General features: G+C 66.5%; 1 protein-coding gene across 1 annotated transcript in view; it reads right to left on the reverse strand.

Moving 5' to 3' along the window:
* The window catches only part of CXXC5 (CXXC finger protein 5), a 38,453-nt gene extending 24,988 nt beyond the window's left edge, over positions 1-13,465 (reverse strand). Inside the window, exon 1 of the mRNA XM_063349383.1 lies at positions 13,330-13,465. The gene's annotated coding sequence lies outside the window, so the exon portion shown is untranslated. The remainder of the gene's footprint in view (positions 1-13,329) is intronic.
* Positions 13,466-14,194: the final 729 nt, after the last annotated feature.

Raw genomic sequence — 14,194 nt, forward strand, 5'->3', positions numbered from 1 at the left:
ACAGGGTGGGGGTGTCTGTTGGAGCACCCAGCCTCCCACACATGCATACGGCCATGCTCCCAGGGGAATACTCCGAGGGATGCTCTCAGCACCCCAGCATCACCCAGGCTACCAGCTGCCCTGCCGCGGGGCACCGCGTTCCTGCCCATCCCTGCCTGGGCAAGGATGCTCCACGGCAGCCGGGCGGGAGAGCAGCCGGACAACCCAACCCCCGCAGGCAGGAGCTCCCTGGAATAGCTCCGCTGCCAGAGGGAAACTGAGGCAGGGAAGGGCTGGGATGTGCCCACGCTGAGGGACCCGGATGCAGTTTTTCGTGCTGCTCCCCGGCCCGTGGCCACCCCGGTACAAGCGCACGCACGACTTCAAACTCTGGGCCCTTCTGCAACACCGTGCTTCCAAGTTTCTCCTAAACTGCTTTTATTTCCACCCAATCGATAACTGATGCCAGGTGCATCGGGGGGCAGCGGGGCCAGTGTAGGGGGGGACGGTGCGCCCACTCCTGAGGGACGCAGGAGCTACTCCCCGCTCCGGGACACTGACTCCAGCTCCAGTCCAGGATGGGGGCAGGGATATCCCTGACTCCTTGCCCCATGGTCAACCCCTGGGAGAGCTTTTGGGGGGCACCTGGGGATGCAGCCGTCCATCCAGCCGGGGTGAGGAGAGCAGGATTTTGTCCTCGAGGATGGGGCTCGGCGAGACCAGTGTCCCCAGCGGTGTCACTACTCCCTCTCCTACCGTCATCACACCCGGCCCGGCTCCCAGTGCCACCAGTGGCATGCCCCCCACGGCGGGGAGTGCTGGTGATGCAGATGCTGGGCAAGGAGCTGGCATCCTCCTCCCGGTCTGGATCTGTCCCCACCCCGCAGGAGGAGAGGGGGGGACATCCCCGAGGAGGAGGGCGGCTGCATCCCATGGAAAGCCAGGAAACGCCGCGAGGAGCCCGATGGTGCTACCAGAGCAGGTGCTGTGGCAGGGACGGACAAGGAGGGACAAGCCCTGGGACACGCCACAGCCCTGGCGCCAGGACAAAGCCCTGCCCTCGTCCCCTGCCCCCGGGACGGAGGGGAAGGTGCAGCTGCTGCCAACCCAGGCGCAGGCAGGGTGACAGATGGGTCCCCAGGGCGGCCGGGACCCGCAGGGTTCAAGGTGACCTGCGAAGCAAAAAAAGTCCCCGGGCTGGGAGACACCTCGGGCTCCTCTCCACCGCCTCCTCGTGCTGCCCCAGACCCGCAGCCCCCCGGGGAAGGGGACAGCGTGGTTCTCCCCTCTCTGACAGCAGCAGCTCTTTGGGAAGGGGACGGTGTGCCCTGCACCCATGCGTGCACCCCCTCACACACCATGGCGCGGGCATGGGTCCCAGCTCCAGGGGGACCTCTGCTCCAGGAGAAGGTCCTGGTGGATTCAGATCCCATCCGGAGATGGCCGCTGGGATGGCCAGGAGAGCAGGCTCAGGCTCCGGCATGGAGTTGGCCAGGCTTGTGCTTGTCAGCGCACCCCATGGCACCCGAGTTCCCAGCGGAACACTCCCGAGGGATGCTCTTGGTACCCCAGCATCACCCGGGGTACCGGCCGCCCTGCCACAGGCCATGGGGATGCAGTGTTCCTTCCCATCCCTGCCTGTCTGGGCAGGAGGCAGCGGGGACACCCCTGGAAGAGCTCTGCTGCGGGAGGGAAACTGAGGCAGGGAAGGGCTGGGATGCACCCGCATGCTTGGTGCCAGCCAAGGGACCCAGAGCCGGCTTTTCCTGCTATCCCATGGTACGAGTGCACACGGAGGAGGACAGGGAGCAAAGAGGGAGCAGGAAAAACCCACCCTGAAACGGTGCTGGGCCCCCCCCAAACCAGCACCCAATGCTCAAACTGGTGCTCAGCTTCCCGAAATGGTGCTCCATCCTCAAGCCAGTGCTCGTCCCCGCCACGCCGGCGCTGGACCCCTGAGCGGGCGCTCAGCACCCCCCGCACCGCTCCTTGACCCCCGAGGTGGTGCTCAGCCCCCCACCCAGCGCTCAGACCCCCCGAAACAGTGCTTGATCCCCAAGCTGGTACTCAGCCCCCTAAAATAGCGCTCGACCCCCCCCAAACCACTGCTTGACCCCAAGCTAGCGCTTAGCCTCCCAGAATGATCCTTGACCACCAAGCCGGTCCTCGGCCCCCCCCAAAATGGTGCTCAACTCCTGTGCTGGTCCTCAGCCCTCCGAAACGGTGCCCCCCCCGAACAGTGCTCAACCCCCAAGTTTGGTCCTTAGCCCCCAGAAATAATGCTTGACCCCCCAAGCCGGTGCTCAGCCCCTCAAAACAGTGCTCAGCCCCCCGAAATGATGCTCGACCCCCCACCAAGCTGGTGCTCAGCCCCCTCCCCCCCAAAAAAATCCCCTCCCCATCACCCACTGCCGGCTGTGGCTGCCTGTGGCCACCACCAGCCACCAACTGCCTGGCCCCTGGGGACCCCTGGGGACCTGCCACTGCCCCCACCAGCCTTTTTCCCCCCGGGTCTGGCATCTCCAGACCCCCACTCACAGCCCCATCACTGCGCCATCCCCCCATACCACTGCCACCCCCCACCCCTAAACACACTGCCACCCGCGGCACAAATTCATCCCATTTTTTAATCTTCACAGTGCATCAGCATGGGGAGGGGGGAGGAGCGGAAAACACCTTTTTTCCTTTTTTTTTTTTGGGGGGGGGGTGTCTTAATCTTTACCTGGGGTCATATTTACTAATCCTCTCGCTAATCCCCCAACGCCTTCGCAAAGAAAGAAGCTGCCCGAGATGCAGCGAGCGGCGGCTGCTCCCGGCGGGAGCGGGGCTGGGAGCAGCCAGAGCCTGGCGAGCGTGTGCCGAGGCCCCCCGGCACGGTGGGTTTGGCACTCAAGGTGACTCCAGTTTTCCCCAGCGAGGTGGCCAAGACGTGTTTTTAAAGGCTTTTTCAGTCGAGGAACCCGAACGTGAGGATGGGGAGAAGGGAGGCGACGCGGCAGCGGGGAGACGCGGGCGCGCCGGGCGACGGAGGCGAAGCCTGCGGGTCTCGGCTCGACTGACGGGCTCCAATATTTCGCAAATATTTAGGGAAAGGATGAGAAACTGCCTCTTAGAAAGGATCTGGTGGAAAACCATCCACCGCTGGTTTGCACCCCCTATGGATGAGGTGCACGAAGACCCCCAGGAGCATCCAAGGCCAGGTTGGACGGGGCTTGGAGCAACCTGGTCCTGGTAGGAGGTGTCCCTGCCCAGGGCAGGGGGTGGCACTGGATGGGCTTTAAGGTCCCTTCCACCCCAAAGCATTCTGTGACAGATTCGATGACACCCCCCCCAACGCTGGTCCCTGCCTGCCGGACACGCAGGGCCCCGAGCCACGGCGGTGCTGGGGGTGCAGGCAGCAGCGCCACCCTCCTCTGCCTCAGTTTCCCCATGTGTCGAGGTGACGGGTCGCCCCCTCTCCCCGGGGAGTCTGACAGCACAGGCTGCCCTTGAGCTGCCCCCGAGTCCTCATCCATGCCGGGCGGGGGGACACTCAGGAACCATCCCAGGGCTCTGCAGAGGTGGGGTCAGGGGTCCCTGGGCATGGCGGGGACACAGGGCTCTGCAAATATGGGGACAGGGTTCCCTGCAGAAGGGGGGGATGGGGGTGCCTGAAGACAGGAGGGAGCACGGGGCTCCAAAATGGGGGACAGGGCCCTGTAGATGGGGGGACAGGGGTCTCTGCAGACCAAGGGGCTGGGGGTCTCTACAGAAGCAGGGACGAGGGTCCCTACAGATGGGGGAGCAGGGGCTCTGTAGAAGGGAGACAAGGGGCTTTGCAGGCGAGGGGGGGACACAGGGGACGGGATTCACTGCAGAAGGAGGGGACGGGTGTCCTTGAAGACAGTGGGACAGAGAGGACCTTGGAGACCAGAGGGGACAGGGGTCTCTGTCGATGGGGGGACGGGGGTCCCTAAGATCTGCCCTTCTCAGCCCAACCCCGGCGCACTGGGGCTGCCCCCCACCTCTGCCGCACAGACAACCCCCCCCTGCCCGGCGCGGCGGGAGGCAGGGGCTGCTCGCAGCCCCCCGCGGGCCCTCGCACCCCGCCGGCGGCCGGCAAGCTAACCGGTTATGGCAGCGCGGCCCTCTCGGCCGCCAGACAGCGCACGCTCGGCCGTGGCCGGCACCTTGCCGCGCCAGCCTGGAATTTGCAAGCTGTCCTGATGCATTAAAGCGCAAAAACCCGGCGTCCGGCTCCCAGCCCTGCCAAGGCCACGCCAGGCTGTGCCGGGCCATGGCATCCCCTCCCCAGGGACGCCAACGCTGGGGCCAGCTGTCCCCAGGGGCGGCTGGAGCCACCCTCGCCATCTTCATCCTCTACATTCGTGTTTCTCCCCCCGCCCCCAGCTTGAAATAGCTCCTTCGGCAGAGCGGGGAGACGCTGCCAGGCTCCCGCTGCCGCCGCAGCGTGGCAGGGGACGCGGGGGACATGGGAAGCGGAGGGTCCCCACCAACGCTGGCACTGCGGGCAGGCGGCCCCGGCCAGGCGGAAGCAGGGCAGCGTCGTCGGCAATGGGGCCCCTTCTGGCGGCAGCCCGGTGTGCCGGGTCGGTGATGTGCGCCGGGGCACGGAAGGGGATGGGGAGGCGCAGACGGACACAGGGGGACAGACGGACGGGATTCTCCGCTTGCCATCCCCAGCCGGGAGCGGGTCGGGCAGAGGCACAGGACCCCGAGGTGGGTGACACCCACCCATGGGCACAGCACCGCGAGGACCACCAGAGAGCCGGCCGGAGACAGGCTGCAGTCCCCCTGGGGAGCACCCATTCCCTGGGGACCCCGAGGTCCCCCCTCCCCTGCACCCACAGCCCCACGGTGTCCCCCCCAGACCCCCTCCCCACGCTGGGTGCTTCCCACCGGGGCCAGCACCCACCATCCCACGTCCCCCACCCCAACGCCTTTCGGAGAGCCCCCTGCTCCCAGGGGACTCCCTCGGACACCCCCCCATGGCCACCCATCGCGTGTGCCCTGAGCTGCCCCTCCAGGTCTTTCCAGCAGACTGGGCGTGCTGCGGGTGGCTGGGGCCCCCGCCAAGGCTGTGGGCAGAGGGGACACCCCGCTCCCAGCCATCGGCACACGCTCACCCCTCGCCCACACGCCCAACGACACTCTCAAATGGCCATGGGACCCGATGCTCGCCCAGCGCAGACCTGCAAAGGGACACATCCATCCAAAGGGACACATCCATCCCGCCGCCGGGCAGGATGGGCTCGACTGGCCCTGCCGATCCCAGCCAGCTCGGGGCAAACGGCAGCGGGATGCCCGTGGGAGGAGGGAACGGCAACAGCCGGCTGGAATAGGAGTGTGAAGAAACGCCTCTTGCGTGCTCTGTCCGGAGCCAGCTAACGAGGCCATATTTGAAATGCTTCGCATACCTCCGGTCATCAGATTAGCGAGATGCAGAAGGTAAAGCAGAGGGCAAGGGGAGTGCTCCCGGAGCCAGCAATCCTCGGCCGCTGGCTCCCACGGGCTGCGGGAACTGGGGGAAAAGTCCCCGGCTGGCAGCGGGGACCCCGAGAGCGACGGGTGCCTGCAATCGACCTCCCTGCTGTCGTCCCAGCAGGACATGGCAGGGATGCGAGATGGGAAGGTGGGGAAGGAGAACCCAGACGGGCACTGGTAGCCCTGGGTTTGGCCGCCCTGGCTGTCCGCACGCCCGCTACCACATCCTGGCCACCAACCACTCACCTCCCCGTGGCCCAGTCCAGGCCTGGACCTGCTGAAAGACCTTTTAAGACATAAAAGGGGCTTGTAGGAAAGACGGAGGAAGACTTTCTACCAAGGCCTGCAGTGACAGGACAAGGGGCAACGGCTTTAAACTGGAAGAGGACAGGGTTAGGACAGGCATAAGGAAGAAACGTTTCATGATGAGGGTGATGAGACATTGGGACAGGTTGCCCAGAGGAGCTGTGGATGCCCCACCACTGGAAGTGTTCAAATTCTGGCTGAAGAGTGCTTTGAGGAACCCGACCTAGTGGAAGATGTCCCTCCATCTTCTGAGGGGAAGTTGGACTAAATGATCTTTGAAGGTTCCTTCCAACCCAAACCATTCCATGAGGCTACGGAAGGAGGCAAGACCCCACACCGCCTCCAAGCAACACCTGTGAGCACAGGTCATTTGCCCTCCCTTCGCCTAGACCCAAACCCAGAGACAGATGCCTGCAAAGCAGAGGGCAGAGCGCTGGTCTGCACCTCCCATGGGTGTAGACCTCCCTCCACCAGGCTTTGCACCCGTGTTGAAGGGTGTCCAGCCACCCTCAAGACATCAACGCTCCTTGGGCACAAACGGTCCTCCCCAGCCACGCTCCAGCTCCAGCAGAGGCTGGAGAGCAGGAATCTGCCTCCGGGCAGCAAACAGGCACAGTGGAGAAGAGCCTACAGGACATGGAGGCAGCAGAGCTGAGAGCACCCACGTCTGCAAACCCTTCAGGGCGGGGACGTTCAGGTGAGAAGCCCTCAGCCTTCAGGATGTTCAGGTGAGAGGCTCAGGACTCAGACCTGCACCCCAAACTGCTTTTCTTGGCCTGTCTCCGAGGGAGGAAAAGAGGCACCAAAGCCACAAGGGCGACTCTCAGCAGGCCTGATGACCCCAGGAACCTTGGGGACACCAAGAGACCATCTCTGGTGGTCCACGTCTGAGTGGATGGAGCTGCGTTGCTCATTTGGGCACAGCCGAAGACTCATAAGGAAGGCCGTGGGAGGTGGATATTGCCCAGATATCCCTATGAAGTGCTGGAGGACAGGCACGAACTCAAGGAGGGTTTGCAAAGCCAAAAATGAAACACCCATCAAGCCACAGCCGCAGGCGAGAGCAGGGCTGCCTTCCAACAGCGGACAACCACCAGCAAACCAAGAGATGACCAGAGACAGCAGCACCAGAGGACACCAGAGGTGACCATGCCCCATCCCACCATACCGGAGCACAAACTCAACCCTCGCTCAAGCCTGGGCCATCCCCAGGAAGCCCAACAAGTGCTGAGGAAATGTATGCTGGGGTCAGTTGAGGTCTCGTGGGTGGCAGCAGCCTCCCAGAACCCCCTGGAGTCACCCAGAAGCACCTCGCAACCCACAGGGACAGTATATTCCCCAGTCCTGCCACCACCCACTGTCCAGTGCCACACAGGTGACAATCAGACCCTTGGGATGAAGCCCATCTCAGAAGTGCCCTAGAAATGCCAGGCTACATCTCACACCATGGCACAGGTACCACCCAGCACCTGCTGAAGAAATGTACCACAGCGTTGACGTGGGGCAGAGCCCGTGACCTAAGCCCTTTTCCAGCTCCCACCTCACTGACCCGGGAGAGCGGAGATGGAAAAGCACATCCCGCTTGGAAAAACCAGAAAATGGCATTTCCTTTCTCTGACACCAGTTCCAGGGTGGAGGCCAACACGTACCTCCCCACGTCCGGGCCACCACGCCATAGGCATCCCTCTGTGAGAGGCGACGGGTCCTCATCCTCCCCGCACAAAGGATGTCCAAGTTCCGCTGATGGAAGATGCTTCGGTATGAGCGACACGGTTCGAGTACGAGGACATAGAGCCGGATCCACAAATCCCAAGGGAAGACCACGGCCTGGCAGCCAGGCCTTCACAAGGTGGACACCACAGGGCCGTTATTCAGGTCCCTTCTCCATGCCCTAACGACGGATGGCTGGAACCCAGGGACACCAAGGCAGTCTCTTGAAAACCCTGTGACCTTAAAAATCCTTTTATTCACATAATAACAGGCTGCCGCCCCTGTGCAGCAAGGGCTGTCACTTCAGCCCGTCAATGCCCTCCACCTGCTTGCAAGCCAGGATGAAATCACTCCGAAGACGTTACCGAGGAACCCCTCCAGCCCCACAGTGCCACCAAAGGACAGAATACGGGGCAGGACGAGGAACTGCCCCACAGCACGTCCACACCATCAGCGCTGAGACGTTGATGAACCCAAAAGCTTCTTTCAACCCTGGCCTTCAGGCGCCGGAGGGCCATTGGCGAGGGTAAAACATGCCCTTTGGACTCTCCCACAGGTGACAGGACCCAGAGGTCGCCCTCAGCCACTCGTCGGGGTCCCACCGTCCTGCTGCCTGCGTCTCCCTGGAGCTCTCCTAGGGCTCCAACACCATGAGCATCCCAAAGGACACTGGGGATGGATGGGGACACAGGCTGCTCCTTGACCCCATGCCCTTGATGCCCACCTGGCGGCTTCCCCGGCACAAGGAGTCACACACCAGCCCATCTCCCCACCAGAGCACGTCCCTCCGGTGAAGGCAAAGTCCGCTGCAGGCCTGATCCTACCCGGCTCTGCCACAAACCCACGTGTTTCCTCCCCACCGCTCCGTGCCCAGGCTTTCCTGGATGGTTCTTCCCGGAAGTTGTTCCCCCTCCAGCCACCCCTTTGCTCTTCCCTCCTTGCCCATCCTGTGCCACTGCCTGCCTTCACGGCATCACCGAAGGGTTTGGGTTAGAAGGGACCTCTAAAGACCATCCAGTCCGAACCCTCACCGTGGGCAGCAGCATCTTCCACCAGACTGGGCTGCTCAAAGCCCCATCCAACCTGACCTTGAACACCTCCAGGGATGGGGCATCCGCAAGATCTCCAGGCAACCTGTTCCAGTGTCTCACCACCCTCATCGTAAAACATTTCTTCCCTCTGTCCAGTCTAAATCTCCCCTCTTTCCGTTTAAAACCGTTCCCCCTCGTCCCATGGCTCACTTCCCTGATCCAGAGTCCCTCCCCAGCTTTCCTGGAGCCCCTTTAGGGACTGGAAGGGGCTCTTAAGGTCCCCCCGGAGCCTTCTCTTCTCCAGGCTGAACCCCTCCAACTCTCTCATCCTCTCTCCATGGCAGAGCTGTCCCAGCCCTCGGACCGTTTTGGTGGCCTCCTCTGCCTCGACTCTCACAGGTCCGTGTCCATCTTGTGCTGGGGACCCCAGAGCCGGACGCAGCGCCCCAGGGGGGTCTCACCGGAGCGGAGCAGAGAGGGAGCATCCCTTCCTCGACCCGATGGCCACCATGACAGTGATGCAGCCCAGAAGACACTGGCTTTCTGGGCTGCAAGCGCACGGTGCGGGCTCACATCCCACCTGCCACCCACCAGTAACCCCAGTCCTTCCCCGCAGGGCTGCTCCCAACCCCCCCGTCCCCCGGCTGTGCTGGGACTGGGGGTTGCCCCGACCCAGCCGCAGGACCTTGGCACTTGGCTTGGCCGAACCTCTCCCTGTTCCTCCTGCCCCGTCACCCACCCGGCAGGAAAACAGCCGATCCCGCACACCGGCTACCACCAGCAGCTCCATCCCACCCCCAGCCACGGCGGCCCATCCCTGTGTCCCCAGCAGGGCAGGGGGGGGACACCGTTTCCCTGGGATGGTGGTTTTCCATCCTCCTCCCCAACCTGGATGGGCTTCAAGAGCCCCATTCCCTGGTGGCGGGGACACCGGGCCAGGCGAGTCCCCCCAACCTCCCTGCCCAGCTCTTTGCGGAGGGGAGGCTGCGAGGAGCAGCGGGGACAACTGGGGGGGCTGAGGGGGAAGGGGGGGGGGGGGCGGGGGGCGCAAGACCCCCCCAGGCTCCCAGGAGTCCAAGTCGAGGCGGGGGAAAAGGAGGGGAAAAGGAAAAAAAAAAAAAAAACCAAAAAACAAAAAACCAACCCTTTGGAGTGCAATATTTTAGTTGAGCAACAGAGCATGAGTAAAGGAGGGAGCTTTTCGTGGTCTGGTGAGTTTAAGCTATGAGCTGAAAGTTTAACTATTAATACACTTAATCAAGAGGTTGTTCCTACGGCCGGGGTTTGGGAAAACAAACGGGCCGGTGGGGCGAGGAGAAGGCAGGGGAGTGGTGGCACCCGCTGCCGCCACCCCAGACTGTCCCTGCTTGGGGGAGACAGGGGGACACAGAGGGTGCGGGACCAGCCGGGGCCGGACACAGCCGAAGGGCTGCAGCAGGAGGTGCCGGGGGGGACGTCGGCTGCGAGGGCCGAGCGCCAGGATCCGGCCCTCCTCCCGGCCCCCCACACCCCACCCCCGCAGGAGATTTGACGGAAGGGACAATTTTGGGGAGGGGATGCCACCCCCAAGTCCTGCAGCCTCCCCAGCTGCTGGGCAAGCAGCACCTGCGCCGCCGCCACCCACCCGTCCCCAACGACAGCGGGGGATGCCAGTGGGCGAGGGACCCACGGGGTGGGGGATCCCCAAAACACCCCCCTTCCCCGTACCCCCCCCAACGGCTTCTCCCCCGCCGCCCGCCTTTGCGGAGGAGGAGGATGAGGAGGGAGAGGCTGAATTTCGGGGCAGGGCGCCCGGAACCCCTCTCCCCTGCCCGCCCACCTCACGCCCTGGGCAGGAGGTGCCGGCAGGCGCCTGGCAGCGCGCCGCGGCCGCCCGCATCTCCGCCACAAAATCCATGTCAAGGACGACGCGGCCGCCTCCTGCCTTCTTCCCACCCAGGCGGGGAGCGGGGGAATGGCGTGCGCGGCTCCCAGCACAAACAACCCCCCCTCAAACCCCTGCCTGCACACACACACACACACACACACCCCGGCAGCCAGGCAAAGCCCCCTCCCTGCCCACGAGGCCACCGAGGCCACCAAATCCCAAGACTGCGCCGGACGGCCGTGGCAGGGGGCCAGGACGAACTTCTGAGCGCCACCGGCGAGTCCTTTGTTACTTTGCTTTTGTTGTCACACGCCGGCGCGTCCCCGTCCCCATCGTCCCGTCATCATGTGTGTCCCCCACACACACCCCCCAACGCCGGCCCCGGGGTCAGGGCGCGACATCTGCCAGCTCACGGGGCGGCATCGCGGGGGCGACGCCGGTACCGGCATCCCCGGGTTTGCCAGGCCTTGGGTGGGTATCCGCCGGCAGCCGGAGCCACCACGCGCGGTGACACTTTTCGGGTTCGAGCCTCGGCCCACGTGATGCCGCCACCGATTTGAATTCGATGCGGTGGCAAGAGCCGGCGGCGGCGGCAGCGGGGAGGCGAGAGCTGGCGTCCCCAGCGGGCTGGGATGCTGGGAACGGGGGTGCTGCGAAGGAAGGTGGTTCTGCAGAGCTTTCCCAAATAGGCGTTTTAAGGAGAGACGGACAGACGGACAGACGGACGGACAGAGAAGGGTTTCCATGCCTACGGGCGCTCCCGCTGAGCGGTACCTTTGAGGGGGGGGGTCACCACCTCCCCCCCACCTCCGCCTCCTCAACCGACCCCTCCTCGTCTCAACCCTGCTGCCCTCCCGGGGAGGGGGATGCCACTCAACTCCCCGGGGAGCCACGAAGGGATGGGGAGCGCCGCGGGGGCGGGGGGGGGGGGGGTGTCCATCCCTCCGCGGCCCCAGGTGCCGCTGGGCAAGGGGGCCGAAGCCGGCGGAGGTGGCGGCGGGGGGGGGGGGAGAACGGACAAAGCGGCACAAAGGGGCTGCTGACACAGCAAGGGCCCGTTTCCAGAGAAACAAAACTTCCGCCGGCTCCGGCCTCCGCGCCCCAGGTAGCCGGGCTTGTGCATCCCCCCCCCTCCCCTCATCCCCAAATCCTGCCTCAAACCGCCCCCCCCCAATCCCCGCAGCATGTCAGCTCCCCCCATCTTCCCCCACCCCCCCACCCCCACCCCTTCTTCTTCTTCTTCTTCTTCTTCTTCTTCTTCTTCCCGGGGTCGCTTGCAGGGAGCGGGGGGGGTAAAGGTTGGCCGGCCCGGGGTCAGGGGCGACGGCGGCGCACACATGTGATCCGTTATCGCAGGATGTGTGCGCAGCTTTGTTTATGCGTGGGACGCGGAGCGGGGAGGGCGGCAGCGCTTTGCCCCGTGTCCCCCCCCCCCCCCCCGTCCCCCACCTCCATCCCACCCACACACCCCCCCCCACCCCCCCCCGCGCCGCTTCTCTCCCCAATCAATCACCCCGGCAAAGAATAAACCGACCCAAAGCAAGCAAACGCGGGCCCGCAGAAGAAGGTCGGCAGCGCTTGCGGGATGTGGTGGGGGGAAAAAAAAATAGTACTAATAAAAATAAAAAAAGAGGGGGGTGGAAACCCCCCCACCCACCCCCCACCTTCCCCCCGCACCGTTGGGCGGCGATTCCGCGGAGTTTGGTGCCACAATCCCAGGGCTCGGGCATCGCTCGCAGACCCCGCGGTGGCTTCGGGGCTGGCAGCGAACGGGGAATATTCCACGGCGGGCGCCGGGATCCGGCGGGATCTCCGGGAGCCGGGGTGCGCCGGGTGCCCCCCCCCCGCCCCCGCCCCAACCCCGCCGGAGCCGCGGGTTCGGGAATCCCGACTGACGGCGAAGCCAGAGTGGCGGGGGGGGGGGGGTGGAATTACTTGGGAAGACGGGGTGGGGGGGTGGATAATAAAGTTGGGCTAGTTGTTGCACATGGCTGGGCGATGGCGAGCGGCGCCGCTCCCACGGCCACCCCGCCGCCGGTCACCGGCGGAGGAGCCCAACTGCCGCCGGAGCCCGGCGCGGCCCCGGGGGGGGGCGGTGAGAGCGACCCACGCGGGGACCCCGAGCGCAGAGGGGCGGCTGCGAGCCACGGCCGCCGGGGGGGGGGGGGGGGCTCCTTTCCCCCCCCCCTCCATCCCCCCCCCGAGGCGATCCGCCGCGGGTGGCGGTGGCCGGTCCTGCGCGCTCCCCCCGGCGCCGCGGCGCTGCCGCCCCCGCCGCCCCCCGGCCGCGCCGCCACCATTGTCACCCGGGAAACCACCGGGCGATGCCGCGTCGAGGGGGGCGAGGGGGGGGCTCGCCCCCATCCCCCTCCCCCCCCCCCCTCCGCCTCCCAGCGCATCCCCGCCGGGATGCGGGGGACCGGGACCGGGGACCGGGACGGAGTTGGTGGAGGGGGTGGGGGTTCAGCCGCACCGGGAAAAACTTTGCTCGTTACCCCGTTTCCCCCCCCCGCCTCCCCGCCCCCGGGAAGCGGCGGGGCCGCCGGGGCGCCGCGCAGGCAGCGCGGAGGGCAGGCGGGCAGGCGGCCAGCTCCGCGCCCCGCCGCCGCCGCCGCGGGCAGCCCGGTAACGGCGCCGGGCGGAGCGGGGCCAGCCGCCGCCGCCCCCCGCCAAACTTTTTCTTCACCCCTCTCCCCTTTTCCCACCATCCCCCAACCCCCCCCATACACACAGCCCCCCCCAACTCCGCCCGCCGGAGCGGCCCCGGCCACCGGGCACCTACCGGGGCTGCCCGGGAGGCGGCGGGGAGGGGAGAGGAGAGGAGAGGGGGGGGGGATCAGCACCTGCCCGGTGCCGGGGGGGGGGGGCTGGGGAGGGGGGGGGGTGTCCCGGGGAGAGGGGCCCCGAGGCGGGCAGGGTGCCCGCCCGCCGCCGCCGCCGCCGCACACCCACCTCCACATCGCCGCTCGCTCTGGGAGTGCACAGCCCCCGAACCGCGCTGCACGGCGCTGCCGCCGCCGCCGCCGCCGCCGCCGCTGCCCGCGGCTGACGGCAAAACCCGGACCGGACCGCGCCGCCCCGCCACGCCGCCGCGCGCGCGCCCCCCGCCGCCCCCCGCGCGCCACGCGCCCGGAACGCACACCCCCAACCCCCCCCCCCCCACCCTCCACCTCCCACCGCACACACACACACACACACACACTGCCCCGCAGCACACACCCCGCACCCCCCACACCCCCGGCCCGCACCCCCCCGACACCCGCACCCCACAACCCCCCCCCCGCACCCGCGCCCTCCCCAGACCCTGACACCCGCACCCCCCCAGCACCCGCACCCCACACACACACCCCCCACAGAACCCCACACCCCACCCGCACCCGCATCCCCCCATACCCCACACCCGCCCCCCCCCGACAGCAGCACCCCCCCACCCCACACGCCCCCCCGCACTCGCACCGCTCCCGCACCCACCTCACACCCGCATCCCACACACCCCCCCGCACCCATCCGACACCCGCACACCCCCCCGGACCACACACCCGCACCCCTCCCCAGCCCCCGACACCCGCACCCCACATAGCCCCCGACACCCGCACCCCCCGCACACCCCCCCTCAGCCCACACACCGCCCCCCCCGACACCCGCGCCCCACACACTCATCTGACATCCGCACCCCCCCCACCCCCCCCCCGTCCCACACCCACCGCCGCGTCCCGGTCGCCACCCCCCCGCCCCCACGCGTGTCACCCCTCCGTGTGGCATCCGCCCCCGCGGGTGTCAGCGGAGCTGCCCCCCGGGTCCCCTCTGCCCCCCCTCG

The sequence above is a fragment of the Chroicocephalus ridibundus genome, chromosome 11 (assembly GCF_963924245.1).
Source record: "Chroicocephalus ridibundus chromosome 11, bChrRid1.1, whole genome shotgun sequence".
In the NCBI taxonomy this organism is placed as follows: Eukaryota; Metazoa; Chordata; class Aves; order Charadriiformes; family Laridae; genus Chroicocephalus; species Chroicocephalus ridibundus.